Here is a 16,373-nt window from a genome sequence, read left to right on the forward strand (position 1 = left end):
AAACAGGTGCTACTTGCAAGCTGCAGCTGGTGGAAGCCACGTGTAGGTTTGGATAACACCTGGGCTAAACAAAATGCCAGGTCCTGAAAGCTCCAGGTGAGCAAGAGGTGAAGCACAAACTGGCAGTGAGAAGGTGATAACTTGTGCTTCTGTTTTGGAACTGGTGGGGACATTCAGGGACTGGGAGCTGGGGAAGGAAGGTGAAGGTCTGGACTGGAGGAAAGGTCTTGGAAGTGGGGGAGGATCCTGGACATCTGAGAGATTTGTGGAGATGAACGTTGGAGGATGCCCAGAGACCTTGGCTGGTAATGCCTTGTCTGGCAAATTCCCAATAAATGGATGTCCAGAAATATACTGGTATCCTGAAGCATATTGCAGGGTGAAACCAAATAATTAATAACAGAAAACCAAGGGCAAAGTCTTGATTTGGATAGATGGGGTTTTTTAATGTAGTTTGGTGGTTTTTTTTTTTTTGTTTAGCTTTAAAGATGTGAATTTGAAAGGGGTGTGAAATAGTAAAGAATTGCTGCTGAAAACATGTGGAGAATTTAAATGGAAAAGCTAGTAATTGAAAATAACTTTTCTGGTAATAGGGGAAAAGTTGCTGGCAGTTCACATCTTGGTGTTTGACAGGTGGTGTTACCCAGGAGAAGCTTTTTGCTTTAGAGTATCTGTGGGTGGAATCATGTGGAATTTACAGCTGTAATCTTCTCCTCATCCCTTCCTGTGGTGTGTTTTTGGATTTTCATGCAAATGGAATAAATGAATATTCCTTTATCAAAGCATTCTTTCAGTTTTGGAGAATTCAAGATAGGTTTTTAGAAAATGTAAACAAGGCAACAAAAGCTCAACCAAAGTGTGAGATTTATGCTACAAAAACATTCTGTGTGAGATTAAATGAAGAGCAGGAGGGGAAAGGAGGACCTAGTGCTGTTCTTATGAGTCACTACTGAATAGTTAATGAAATACTGGTGAAGTGTACTGATATATTAATAAATACTGTTAGTTTATCAACAAAATACATTCTGATTCCCTTTGGGGGATAAAATTTATATATAAATCTGACCCTTTTCTCACTGCTGGTACTTTTTAAGCTTTGTAGCAGCAAAAATGGAGAAATGGTTGGACAACATTCATGAGATGATGCATTAATATGTGAATATGGTAGGCATTTGAGATAGATTAATGAGGAACGTACTGTGCACAAATAACGTCTCACAAAGGGGTTTATGTTTAGATCTGACCTTGTCTGTCTTTGTTCCTTCTCAGTGTAACACCCAGAAGGGTTTGAGCAATGAGCACAGAAGGGTTTGAGCAATGAGTACAAATGCTGCCTTGCTCTGGCTGCCTGAGATTTGCTGCTAATGGCCTGACTCATTAGATTCCACTCCTACAAAGATGGACTCACAAAGTCTGCAGAATAAAATGGGCTGCCAAAAGCTACCCAGGTGTAGATACATCAAAATACTAAGTACCAAATTGCAGCTACAGTTTGTTTTACCCACTTGCCTTTATGCTTTCCCAATGTCTCCTAAAGCTGATTTTGGAGCATACTGAAGTGATTTCAGCTGAAATGCTCACATCAAAGGACCTCTCTTATTTCCACTAATTAACATTGCTGTGGTTAACAGAGCTTTGTATTTAATAAGAAGCAAACTCTGCTTTCCTAGGTCTTCACTCTCTCTATTTTCTATTAAACAGAGGATATTTCCTGTATCCTTAGCACAACCTTTTCCCTTGTCAGAGAGCCAGGCTCCAACTCCCACCTCTCTATGGATGTGTGTACATGGAACCCATCAAGGCAACAAAAATAATTGCACTCACCCTGGCCTGATATATTTACAGAATTGTTAGGAAAATGGACATTTTGGTAACTAAAGGTGCATATTGATTTGAAAATTCAAGACCCTTCCTTTAGGATGATATGACTGTTAGTGGAAGGACCATGTACTTGGTAATTTATAATGCCTCTGACAGTTTTCTTTGAGGATTAGGCTCAGACTTGTCAGTCCAAGTCACAAATAGAAGGTGGAATAAAGCTGATTTGCCTACAGAGGATCTGTATGCATAAAGAGAGACTCTTGTGATCATTCAGGAACTTAAAATTAGGTAAAGCATTAAACTAAATAAAAAATTCTCAACACTGTGTTGAGAAATAACCATCATGAAATCAGGATCCAGGGCCTCTTGCTGTGCAGCCTCTGCAGGAATCTGCTGAAAGGCACACACAGTGCAACAACCACTGAACAAGTCTCTTTTTTTTCTTTTCTTCAGATAAGGAGCTCATCCCCTTAAACTCTTAAAAAAGCACAAGGAATTAAATTGCTGTTTTGCACCTGACATGGAGCCCCTCCTGCCTCTCTTGCAGTCAAGCTGGGGAAAAAATGTGCAGGTTCTTTTCTAAAAGTGGTGAGTGTTTAAGTGCCAGTCTACCCTGGAACCTTTAGGAAGAGAGAGCTTGGTAAAAGCAAAAAAATGAGGTTTGTTTGCTTGAATGAACTACAGGGAAATTTGATTAATTTTTGTGCCTTCTAGTATGCTGTTAGAGCATGAGTGGTAGAAGATTCCTTGAAAAGTTCACAGAGCATTGATTAGCCTTCATACATTATGTAAAATAAATCCAGAAATCAGAGAGGAAGGAAGCATAAAAAAAACCCAAACCTGACTAAACAAACTTCATTGAAAGAAGAGTTTAATTCAAATACTTGAGACATTTCTTATAGGGAGGTTTTCTGACCTGCTTATAAAGACTGAGGGTGGCAAAATGGAAAAAAACACCAACTTGATAGTCAGTGAAACTTACCCTTTGACACCAGAAGTGCAACAAAGAAGAGCTGGCATCGAGGGACACTCAGAGAAATTAAAATCAGTAAAAAAACCCCCCACAGCCGACAAACCACTTATTTAAGTGAATAGAAATTCTTTGTAGTCACTGGAATCTTTAATCCAGTGACATAATAAAATCTCTTTAATTTAGGGCCTGTAAGGTGTGAAAAAACTCCTTATAAGTTCAAACTGATTTAAATTTATAATTTATGTGCTGGAAAAAAAAAAATCAGAAACATGGTGAGACCAACGTGTAAATATTTACCAAAAAATAATTCTACAGGAGAACCTTTCCACTTCAATATTGAAAGTAAAAACAGGTTTTTTGTTTTTAATGACAGATAATATAACCCCAAATCTGTCTTCTAAGTGGATAAGATTTCATGAGAGTTTACTGCAAAATATTGTCCTTTCTCAGAAATCAATGAAAATTTGTTCACATAACAAATGGAGATGTTAAAAAATGGAGATGTTGGATCATTCTTTCTTCACTGTTTTATGAGGACAAGTAAATGAGAGAAGTGCATTATTATCCACAAGAATAATGTTTAAAGGATTAAAATATCCATAACATCTCTATTTCTGATTGGATGGATAATGTGGTACTAAATGCTAGATAAGTGTGGGAAGGATGGTGCACCATTTGCTAGTGCTCTGCAGTAGAATGAAAGGAATTTATAGATATATATACAAACATTTAGTTAACTGACTGTGTTTCCCAAAGCTTGCAAATTGGGAGAATTTACATTTCAAACTCAAGAAGGCAGTCAGCAAAGCATTGTTCAGCCTTTAAGGATAATCTGTCACATGAATCAGGAAAGCCCTTGAGCAGATAATATTGCCATTTTTCCTTTTGACAGTACCAAAGCAGTTTATGAATTTCCCTGACCATTCCCTTAATCCTTCTCTGAAATCATTAACTCCCTGTAGCATCCCAGAAAACAGAATATGTAGAAAAATATATAGGCTCACCATCTTGACACAGGCTCAGGAAGATCATTTTGATCCGGGCTGAGTTTCTTCACTGAAAGATTTTTTTTTTTTAATTCATTGGTTTGTCTTGTGATGGAAATGCTGCAAGTGAATTCAGCAGGAATGCATTGCCAGAGTTTCCATATTGCTCATTTCCATTTACAATAAATAGGTTCACAGAAGGCATAGGATGTGAGTGAATTTAGCCCCAAATATAGGTTAAACCCCCCCCTATTGTTTGTGTGAGGTGTTTTTTATTCTATTTAATCCAAATGATTTTCTTATGGTTGCATACGTGGAAAATTCTGTTTGTAGAACTTCAGGCACTGAAGGGCAGAGACATCTTGGACTGAAACCCTGTGCCAAATCCAAAAGTGCCACTGTGCTCCTGCCTCCTTTCTACCCACACAGAGTGAAGGAGTTGGGAGGTGTGAATTACATTGTATTGAAATATCAGCAGTCTGTAAGAACAACTTTAGAGCTTGATCTCAAATTCATCAGGAGCTTTTTAACTTTCAGTAAGAACCACCAAGAGAAGGCTGTAGCACAGAGCTTTATTCTGCAGCTGACCTGAGCACCACGAGCTGCTTCTTATGAGAAGAGAGGTGGGAAATGGGGCTGTGATTTACCAGATGATCCCAACTGAGAATTTACAGTTAACTTGGAGCTGAATGAAGTATCACAATAGATATAATTGTAACTAAAGACAGAGGTGGGATTGTCAGACTGTGTTAAAGTCAGAGCCCCTTTAGGGTGAGGTCGTGTCCAGGCCCCGTAGAAGGGATGATGACAGCATGGTTCTGTCCTGGCCCAGCACTTCCTAGAAAAGCTGCCTTTTCCCTTGGATTGTACTTGATATTGTTGAAAAAGACCTAAATCTATGTTCCCTGCTTAGCAGTTAACAATATTACTACAACACTTTGAGTTAGTTTAAGCACTGGGATTTTTTTTTTTTTTTTTTTTTTTTTTTTTTTTTTTTTTTTTTTTTTGCTGTGGGATTTAGCTGTATAAAATCCATTAGTATTGATAGTAATTGGAGGCTGTGTAGCCGGATCTCTTAATTATCTTTGACTTAATTTAAGCATAGAATCATAGAATATCCAGAGCTGGAGGGGACCTTACTCTCCCCTCTTCTGATGCAAATAATTACTTGGGGAAAAGAAGTAATAAACAGCAGATAACAGCCTCTCTATACTGATGAGTGCAGCAGGTGGTACTGTATTCTCATAATGGCCTGTTCATGTTTCATATCCAAAACCAGATCTTTCAATTACCAAACAAAATTTCATAACATAGGAAGGCTGACAACAACCACATTCAAATCATTAATTAGGCAGGGCTTGCTTTTCTTTACCTCTCTTAGCAGTATTGTTGCAAAGAATACCCACCAAAAAGGAAAAAAAATGTATAAGCAAACGACATACAGTTACTATGGTTATCACAGTTTTAATAGAACCATTTCAAGGATATTTATCCTTGACATTTTGAAAGTGAAGTTCAGTCAATTGTGCAGAAGGGAATACAAATGTATGCATTCATCCTGACTTAAAAGAATATTCTTCTGTTTCTTTTTTTTTTTTTTTTTTTAAACTCTGCATAGCTATGAATTCCAGTCTTGGGGTTTTTTAAAGAATTTATTTACCCATCCATGCTGCTTTTCAAAATAAACATGAAATTCATCATCAAAAAAAGCTATTTTGTTGTCCAAGTTTGTGTTGCTGATAATGACAAAGAAAGCAAGAAAGAATCCCCACAGAACTCTAGAGAAGACAATTTCTCTAGCTCTGCTTTTCATTTAATGCTTCTTTAATGGGATATAAGTTTTACAAAATGGGTTGTTTTTTTACTGGTGATAAATCATCCTGGATGTTCACAACCACTTATCCAAACTGCTATTAAGCTTCCTCCAATGCATCTGCAACCAAGAGCATCTGTATTTTATAAATGTTGTTTACAAACTCTTGTGTGCGGGCTCCCCGTCGAAAAACACTGTGTGCTGATCAGGCAGATGTTGCAGCATCAAACACTTCATATATCACAAGTCAGACTCGATTTCTGCAGACCTGGAGAACCACTGCAGCAATTAGTGCAATTGCTGCACCAGTGCAGCAGTAATTGTGATAATTTAATGCATCACAGCACTGAAGCTTGATGTGTGTTTTTGGGTTTGGGTGGCCAGATTTGGGTTACCTAGGGGGAGCTCCTTGGGGTGGTTTCTGTGAGAAGGTGCCAGAGATGTTCCCCATATCCAACAGAGCCAGGATGGACCTGCCCTGGCCAAGGCTGAGCCCAGCAGTGCTGGCAGCGCTGAGAGGCCATGATTGGGAAGGAGGAGCAGCCCTGCACAAAAACAAGGGCAGCAGAGAAGTGCCCAGAGGGGCTCTGACCCCCTGGGATCCCTGCAGGGTCCTGGCAGGGCTGTGCAGAGAAGAGCCCAGTCTGGAGCAGGGTCCTGGCAGGGCTGAGCAGAGAGGTGTGGAGGGATAGAATGTAAGAGAACGGTGCAGAAGGCAATCTCAGCCCTGAGGAGATGCAGCTGTGCTAATTACCAAAGATTAGGAACAGGGCTACCCTTAACAGGCCACAGCTGTGTCCAGTGAGGATGAGCTATAAAAGAGTGGGTCAGCTGGGGGAGAGGAGAGCTGGGATTTGTTGGCTGTGCTGCAGGGAAGGAGTTAGTGTTGTGGGGAGCTGCCCAGGAGAAACCACCAAGAAAGTATGGAACTTTTGCAATCAGATGATAAGAGAGAGGAACCCACTCTGGAGCAGGGTCCTGGCAGGGCTGTGCAGGGAGGAGCCCACTCTGGAGGCAGGACCTGTGAGCTGTGCAGACCCAGGTGGAGGCAGCCTGTGCCCAAAAGGCTGCAGCCCTCGGTGAGTGGAGTTTGTGAAGAGCTGCAGCCCAGGGAAGGACTCTGGGGAAGTTCATGGAAGACTGTCTCCCATCAGAGTGACCCTGTGCTGGGCCGCAGGAGGAGTGTGAGGAGTGCCCAGGGCAGTGGAAGGAGCAGCAGATGTCACACAATGTGTGACAAGCTGGTCACATCCCCATTCCCTGTGCCACTGAGGGAAAACTGGGAGTGAAATTGAGCCTGGGAAGAAGGGAGGGCTGAGGGGAAGGTGTATTAAGATTTTTCATTTCTTATTATTCTGCTGTGATTAGATTGGCAATAAATTAATTTTTCTCCAAGTTGATTCTGGTGACAGTAGCTGGTGATTGCTCTCCCGGACCTTGTCTCAACCCTTGAGCCTTTCCTCACAATTTTCTCTTGCCTGTCCAGGAGAGGAGTGATAGAATGGCTTGGTGGGCACCTGCAGTCCAGCCAGGTCAACTCCTCACAGTGTGAAGATAAGAAAAATGTGCCCAGCAAGAAGTGCTCCCTGTCTGTGCAAGCAGGATATTTCTCAGTTAATATTTCCTGAGGGGTCACAGGAAGGTGAGGGTGTGGCCAAGGAAAGCATTTACATTATTTAAATAGGTTGTGGCAAAGAACAATCTCATTGGAATAACTGGGCCAGAGTGAGACAAAATTGGGAGACCTGAAAAGTTACAGTGGGAGAGTAACAGTTGGCTGGAAAAATGCCTCAAAATCTGTTACAGAAATCAGGCTTTGGATGCCCAAGACTTTTGACGTTATTTTTATTTCATCTGATGGTTGTGCAGTGACTTGGTATCATACTTTGGGGTATTCATAGGTTATTAACAGATAATAATGTAATGAAGTGTAAAAATCTGAGCTGCTGTATATTGTCTCTCAGTGGAAAATAGAGTAATTTTTCATGTGTTCTTTATCAATGAGCATTGCCTACTAAAATTTAGATAGGACTATGTGCTTTGCACTCTCAGAGCACATTAATGATACACAATCCCACTCTGACTTGGATCCTCCACTATGTTGTTTTCTTCACAGATGGAAAACTACTTGAGAGTATTTTGAAGGTGGCCCAATGGCAGAGTAGGAGAAGAAACCTGTCTTTTCTTGAAAATCTGCACATTCTGCCTCATGCTCTGGTTTGTATTTTAAGACTTTCTTTTAAAATAACTATTTATTTGTGTAGCTCTGCCCAGGAGAGGTGTAGAAGAATGGAAGCAAAATCCAAAGGTCCTCACAGATATTTACTTTTATAAGTCTATTCAGAATTTAAAAGCTGTTAAATGTTTCTCCACTGTCATGTCTGAAGACACTTCCAGACCTCATTTCTGTTAGAAACTGCTTTCCAGCACACAGTTACTTGTGCTGAGTTAATTTGCCTTTGGTTCTGGTGCAAAGATTGCCCTTGAGCTTGAACAGACCTTTTTCTCCTGACTCCCTTTCCTGCCGCTCGCACTTCAGTGAGTGATCACAGCTTCTCCCAAGGTTCATCACAAACCAGCAAGCTGCTTGTCATGGCTTTTTACAGTGCATATTTTTGCTTTCAGTCCATGCAGGATTATTTAATTCCTTCAGTACCAAGCTCTCAAACACTTGTGACTTTCTTTCCTGCCAACATTTTGCGGTGGTCAGAGAGTAGATCTGGGGGAAAAATTAACTAGTGGGCTAATGACTGAACTTGGTTTTTTTTCCCCTTTAAATGCTGAAAGTCCCTTCTCAGCATTAAGAAACCACCATTATTTTATAAAGATGGCTTTGTGTTTGCAGCCTGTGGGCCCCTTCACACAGGACTGGAAACCAAATTTTTTGCAGTGCTTGCCACGAAATTCCTTTGCAGAAACTCATCCTCTGCCCCACAAATAGCAGTGAAGGCACGTGAAGGACAGGACTTGGGAAGGAGAAGGGATTCCAGAAGTCCTGCAGGAAATCCTGAAGGTCTGCCCACAGTTAATTTATTCTGTTTTCTCCTGTCTTTGTCATGCCTCAGGCACCATGGTGGGAGAAACTGGTGTGCTGCTATAAGAGAAATGAAATCCTGGTTTGTTTATTTATTTATTTCCCAGTTACCTTGCATTCCTGTCTGCTGGCCACGTGCAGGAGTTCCAGTGTCGTCTTTTAGCATCAGTGAGGTGTCTGAAGTTAGGGAAGCTCTCGTGTTCCTCCAAGGAGCTGCACAAGCAGTACTGGGGCTGTGTACAAATTCTGCTGCTTCAGGTTTGCAGTGAATTTGGCAAATACCAAAAATCTTTACAGTTCTTAGATATTTGACTGATTGAATCCCTGAAAAGAAAATTAAAAGTAATTTATATCTTGTTGGATGGTTAGAAGTCCATCATTAGCTTATTAATTATGATATCCAGTAACAGGTTCTGCTGTGTTGAGGGAGATGCAGCCGTGTGGTCTTTGTCTGGTTTGCTAAATGCTTCATTATTCCTCCCAGCTGGAGTTTTACTGTGCAAGTGTTTGTTTTCTGTACTGCATTATAAAAAGAATATGCTGCTGTGGAGTTATGGCAGCGAGTGGGCAGCACCACGTTTTATGTGTGAGTCATTTTTGTCCAGAGACAAAATGTGTGGACAACAGATTCAGAATGAATATATAATCTTCATTAACTTTTATTTGTAATAGATTATCCTTGTGGTACTTTGCAACAGCAGAAGGTGCATACATCAGACTGGCATAAACCAGCTTCAAAATGAGTATTGCATTCATCTGTGCTCACCTGTGGCACATAACTCATGCAGTGTCCTGACAGGAGTATAAAAACCCATGATTTCACCACCTGCGTGTAAGGACTGCCTGCATGATGAAAGGGGAGGAGATTTGGGCATGAGAGTTGTTTTTCAAAGGCTTTTGGGAAGCAAAGGTTGCAAGTAGATACTGAGTTTTTCAAGTAGATCTGAAAAGGCTACATAAATAGCCTTGTTTCATTTCCCAGGAAACACAATGTGATCTTCACTAGTGTTTCTGTAAGACCAGAATTGCCTTTATCTGAGGATGCTTCAATACTTTATGAAGTACATCTCATGGTAATCAATGTGTAAATTCTACCCTGTCCATGAAAATAAATGCTGATGGCCTTCACCTTCAATTACTGCAGAAACTTTTTGTGTCAGAGAGACCTAAATGAAGTTACTCAGCTTGTTTTTGCCTTGTTGACCTGCTGCAGGGCTCTCTTGCTTCTCTTAAGGGCTTCTCTCCATTGCTGAAGCTAAATTAATCATGCAATATCCTATAATAAATCTGCAATGATTTGAGAAGTCCCCACCTTCCCCATGTAGTATTCCCTCTTTATCACCATCATTCCTGTTGGGGATGGTCTTTGGGTGTGTTTGTCTTTCTTGAGATCGAGGTCAGAGCCCAGGTGCCCATGTTGAGCCTGGCTCTGCTCAAGTGGAGCTGCTGGAAGTCAGCTGTGGCAGGGCACGTGTTTGCAGCTGGAAAAGGGTTTGGTAAGCTCCAGGGCTAGGTCCTGAGAAAAACCTGCTTCCATGAGAGCTGCTGCAAAAGCCAGAAGAGCACGAAACCACAAAGCAGAGGGGCTGCTGAGCATTCTCCAGCTGGAGCTTCTGTGGGGTTTTATCACTTGGTATATGATGTAATAATGATGTAATAATGGTGAAATAATTCAGCCCAAAACCTGCAAATATGTGCAAGCCCATTATTCCAATGGCATTGATTACATGCATTAATTAGATGTTTCTGGAGGCAGGCAGAAGTACAAAAGGCTGTGCTGGTTTTGGCTGGCATGCAGTTAACTTTTGGTGGGGGGCTGGTTTGGGTTTGTGTTGATAATACAGGGATGTTTTATTTTCTGCTGAGCAGAGAAAAAGCCTTCCTGCCTCTCACAGTGCACTTCCATGGAGGAGGCTGGGGGCACAAACAGTTCAGAGATGACAACAGCCAGGACAGCTGACCCCAGTTGACCAGAGGGACACCCCAGACCACATGGCCTCATGCTCAGCATATAAAAGTGGGGGAAACAGAGGGAAGGTGGGGAAGGATTGGAGTGATGGCATTTGCCTTCCTGAGTCACTCCTACATGGGATGGAGCCCTGCTGAACCCCTGCCTGCCCATGGGAAGTCATGAATTAATTGCTTGTTTTGCCTATTAAAGTGTCTTTATCTCGAGTTTTCCTACTTTTACCCTTTCAGTTCTCTCCCCCATCTCACTGGTGGGTGTGTAAGAGAATGGCTTTGTGGGGCTGAGCTGCCATGATAAAATCCTAGCCACCTCTGGATTAATGTGGCAGATTTACAGATCACTGTGTCTGTTTGAGGACTGACAGTAAATCTCACAGGCAGTTGACCCGACAGCCACAAATATATCAGATGAAAGATTTACTGTAAATCAAAGTAAAAATCCCACGTTTTGCAGTTGCTTAAAGCTGGTAACTCAACTGATAGTCACAGTGGAAATGGAAAAAGGAGGATATCTCTCCTGGTAGCTCTGTCGAGAAACACACCTGGTGCAGGTGAGCAGCTGCAGGGGGAGCTCCTGCCTGAGCTCTGGGATTGGGAAAGGAATCCCAGGTAGGGACGGGGAATTGCTGACACTTTGCATAACAAGGGCTGTGCTGCTGGCCAGGGGAGCTGCATTAACGGGGCAGGAGCAGAGGGCTCAGCAGAAGAGCCCAGACTCTCTGGGAAATGGGTTCTGGGGGGTGTCAGAACCCAGGGATTCAGGGTCCCTCCCTGGAGGCACCAGCTCGAGATGGTTTTGTGTTACTGCACTGTCAATAAATTGCTTTAAGGATGCCAAGGTCTGGCACTCAGCTATGGGAAGCCTGAAGTTGGGCCAGTGAGGAAAACTTACAGCATCCACACTGATGCCAGTGATTTCTGGGACTTTCAGTACTGGCCTGAGCATCCTGAACTCCTGGTTCCATTGGATCCAGGTTGGAAAAGACACTCTTTCTTTAACATACACTTTGCAATGTATTCACCCAATAAATCATTAAGGGAGTCTAAGCTGAAAATAGCACTGTTTATATTATTTATGGTTTCTGTTTCTTGTCTAGCAGGTGTGGAGAGTTGTGGCTTTAAGGTCAGGGTTGCTGGTGTGAAAGAATCCTTTGTATCAAAGGGCCAACTATTACATCAGCCATGATTTCAGTATCATGCTTGGTATAATTATCTGGATCAGAAAATCAGTGTAGGTAATATTTTGCCTTCTATTTAAAAGAAATATTTTTCATTAAGTACAAATGACACCCAGAGTGTTCTAGATGTAAATTAGTTTTGTGGGAACACGCACAAAGGATGACATTCACTCTCAGATCTGTGGTTCCCTGATGGCTCATTGTATATAGATGTTAATCCTAATAAAGGCCACAGTGACAATTTTAGATCAAACACCCTCTGTGGTGGAAATCCCCTCCTACAGAGGGTATGGTCCTGATCTTGGAAATTGCAGCATTTTTGGTAACTTTTTATCTGACTCCTGCACAGATGTGGCTAAACAAATTGTAATTTCTCAGAAGCAAGAATTTCTGTGGTGATCATAACAAACAGGCTGGAAAGATGTGCCTTCTCTTTCAACAGAGCTCTGAGATGAGTTTCAGAAATCCCAGGAAATGGAATATCCACTTAAAAGTTATATAGATTTTCCTTATATATGTATAAAACTTCTGAAGTGGCATCCACGAGGCCTCTATTTTATTCCAGCCTTTTTGTGAAGCCACACAAAATTTCTTATTAAAACAGAATCAAAACTTGGTTTTTATTCCGAATTTTATCCACACTGGGTAAACTGACATAGCAAGTGCTTGTGAATTTAAAAGCTTAACAAAAAATATCATTGGCATGTCATTTGCCTTCTCCTTGAGTGCCTCTTGCTAGAAGCAGAGAGAGAGGAGACAGAAGAGGAAAAGAAACTTGACGCTTCCCCAGCAAATATAGCCTTTAGTTTGGTATAGGGTGCTGTCAATATTACATTAGGGATATAAGGGACTCCTAAGAATTCTCTAGAATGCTACAAGGCTTGAAATAAAGGCACAGGCTGTGAAACTGTTTGGTATATGAATAACTTTTACTGCAGAGACCAAGATGCCAAAGCACAATGCCTTCAGTCATTCTCCAGTGCATCCATGTATTCTGATGACCCCGAGGAAGGCAGCAGGTATGCAGGGCAGGATGCACAGATGAGGAGCCCTGCTGCTGCAGAGCATTTAAAATGCCACTGCAATGTATTGGCTGTGCTGCCTGCACTGCAGCATCTCTTTCAATCAGCAGGGCTGGGATCAGACTTCAAAAAAAAAAACCAAAAAAAAAATTGTGCAGAGAGCTGGAGATTTAACTTTCTGCCTGTCAGGGGGATGGAGGGTGCAGGGAGCCTGTGACGCTTTCTGTTAAAGGAGGAGCTCCCAGGGAATCATCCCTCAGTGTGAGAAACCCTCTCTTGGGGGGAGGCTGCATTAAAGAGCAGCTCCTGTGCCAAGCCCTGGCTGTGCCATTCCCAGCTCCTGCTGAGGGTGTTTGCCCATCCTCACTCCATGGAACAGCTTTAAGCCCCTTTGCATTCCCCTCTTCCCGGGCCAGGAATGGATTTGTGCCTTAAAGGCTGCTCCCTCGTGGGCAGGCTGTCAGCATCCTCGCCCCTGAAGCAGTGAGGAAATGTGGCCACCCCAGCAGAAGTTTGCTCACCCTCCTGATGTTCTTTTTTTAAGTTCCTAGAAAAGAAGCTGCAGTTAAGCACAGAGGCTTCTACAGGGTGGTCTGACCCAAACCAGCACCTTGGTTATTGAAGGTTTCCTCAAAATTGTAAGAAGTAGGCAAATTGTGGGAGTTTTCTTCCTCTGGAGGAGAATCTCTCCTGATGGTTGATGAAGAGAAATCTCCTTTAAGGTGAAAATGAACTAAGTGAGGGGGAAAAAGCTTACAGGACTTAAAGGAAAGCATATTACTCATTCTTTCTAATTTTCTGCAGTAACCTGGCTGCTTTTAATAAAAGCTTCTGAAGCCATAATTCATCATAAGCTGGCTTATGTTGCTAGCCTTGGTAGGGTGAATTTGATTTTTCTAGGAGAGTGATTAATAATTTTACTTCTTCCTATTTATGGTTTACCATGAGGTCAATCAATTCCTTAGCTTTGTCCTCTAAGTTCATACTATGTTGTATTAAAGATGTAAATTTGCAATTACTTATAATCCTTATGTTTTAAACCTCTGGTATAATATGTGTTTGGGCTCTTGTTCAAATGAAATCACTTGCAAAACCCGGAAATGTTTTAATAATTTAAAATTAGCTAGTCCTGCAGTTAAAAATTCTGATCACATCAAATTTGGGCACCTTATGAAAAATGCAAGAGCATGGCAATTGTACTTGGTGTCCTGGTGGCTGACCTTCCTTTGCCAGTGCCTTTGTTAAACACAAATTAATTTCACCTGTGTGCAGTAAAAAAGTTCAGAAATGCAACAGGTGGAAATCATCTGGTTTTATTATGGGAGGGATTCAAGGGCTGAAGGGAGTTCTGAGCCCAGCAACAGAGTTTGCTGTTCTTTAAGGTGGGATTGGGGAATTCCAGCACTTATCCCAACTTCCCAGTTGCTGCCTTGTCAGTTTGTTCTGATGATTTCTTTACCCCCTGACTTGGCACTTCCACGTCAGTTCTGGATAAATCCCACCAGAATTCACCAGCCTCTCCTGAAATACTGGAACTCCCTTGGCAGGCAATCTTCCAGCTGCCAAGTGGCTTTAATTCAGGTAAGTGTTTGTGTGCAGACATCTTGTGTTTGTAGCTAAGATGGCTCTGAGGTGTTAAAGTTGGTTCTAAAGTATTTAAAGCTGGCTCTAAAGTATGTAAGCTTGGACTAGGGCAAATATGGAGCAAAGTGGGACCAGCAAAACAGACTCTGTACAGGTTTTAGGTGTGACAATTACATTGGTCAGTTTAGAATAACAACTTTGTTTGTGAATAAAGTTGAAAAGGACACAAAATATCAGAGCACAGCTGGGAGTACATTCATGTTTGTAATGATGTCAGTGTAGTTTGGGGGTAAGATTTTTCACTCTGCCTTGTTTCAAAATAAGGAAAGGGGAAAATCTGCATATATTCTTTTTTTTTGTGAAAGGTGCTCTTGATGTAAATTGCAGCAGCTTTAGTGATCTCTGTCCCTCATCAGCCTCACCACAGTGTACTGTGTAATGTTCTTTTTAAGGCTCAATCATTTTTCTATTTTTTCTTGCCACAATAAGGTCCATTTCACTTCCTCCTGCCCACGGTCTGAACATCTCAGTGGCTGAATGAATAGGAAAATGGGAGTTATTAGTCATGGAAAAATAAAACCACCTGTAGTCCTTGCTTGAAGAAGCAATTACAATAATCTATTTCTATTGTCATAGTTTTGCTGGAAACATGAAAACAAATGGGGCTACTTGAAATTGAATAATGTTCTTAGTAATTTATGGTGACAGTTATTGTTATTACAAAGCCAATGCAGAGTAAGAAAAAATATATCAGCTAAAGATGGAATGGGTGCTTTGCAAATAATTTATACAGTATGAAAGTGACAGTTTTCACTGGTTTTGATCACCACAAATGTTTTTCCCCACATCCTATTTTGCTCCTAAGTACCCTAGAAATCTCAAATTAACCGTGTTCTTTATGCAGTTGAAGATAATTTTGTATCTGTATGTATATGTGGCTAGATGTGCACGCAGCCATATGTTAAAAGCCCCAGTTATTCAACAGATTATTATCTTTAATCAGTAAATCTCCCCTGTGTTTTGCAGGGCTGTGCAGCCTCAATATATTTTCAACACAGTCTTTCTTTCCACCTCAGAATCCATTTCAGGAAGATTAAAATTGTAAAAGTGAGCTACACATTTCTCTGAATGTAGCTTCACTGTAGAATGTACTTTAAAAATAATTTCCCCAACTTGGCATGCATTCAAGTGCTTTACTTGTTTTACATCTCACTGCTTAAAATAATGGTTTCTAAAAGTAAATTCTTGCTTCTTTTTAAAGAGGACTGTACTTCTACATCTAAGGGAATGTAAGAGCAAGATTTAAAAACTCCATCAAAACCTAACAGATAATTCAAGCTGCATCCCTTGGTATTTCTATTAGAAGTGTGATGTTTTCAACATTTTTTTTAAATGGAAAACAATTTGAAACCATTGGTCCTCAGGTAGTATTTGTGTTTCTGACAATGCTGCATTCCCTTCATGCTCAAACACAGTTCATGATGTTGTGGTGAGCGATTTTCAAAACTGAAAATCTGGTGCCTGCTTGTTCCTGACACCAGATGTGATGGCTCAGATGTGGTAAAGGCAAGAACAAAATGCCTGCACTGTTTTCATGGCTCCAGCAAAAGAATTTTAGCTGTGCAGGCATCCTCAACACTTCAGAACCACTTGCATATTTTTTGGCCAGAGGACTGAGGATGTGGAGGAGCTGGATTAGTGTAATAAACCATTGTGCTCCAAGTTCCCAGTCAAGAGTAAATTGTTTTATAAAAAATGAAGCGCAGCAAAAGAACATTCAAGAGAAATGTGGTTTCAAGAGATTCTGCTTCAGAGTCTTTAGAAAAGATTAAAGGGCTCTGCTGTCTGTGCTGTAGGGAGGAGATGTGTGTTTATTAAAGCTGGCCAGAGCTCTGGGGCTGGGAGTGTATCTGCTCCTCACGTCCCATCCCTGCTGCTCAGCAGACAGAAATGCAGATTTTGAGCCATTTTGCTTTTCCTGGAGGCTGTAGCAG

The sequence above is a fragment of the Fringilla coelebs genome (genome assembly GCF_963513975.1).
Source record: "Fringilla coelebs genome assembly, chromosome: 11".
Lineage (NCBI taxonomy): Eukaryota > Metazoa > Chordata > Aves > Passeriformes > Fringillidae > Fringilla > Fringilla coelebs.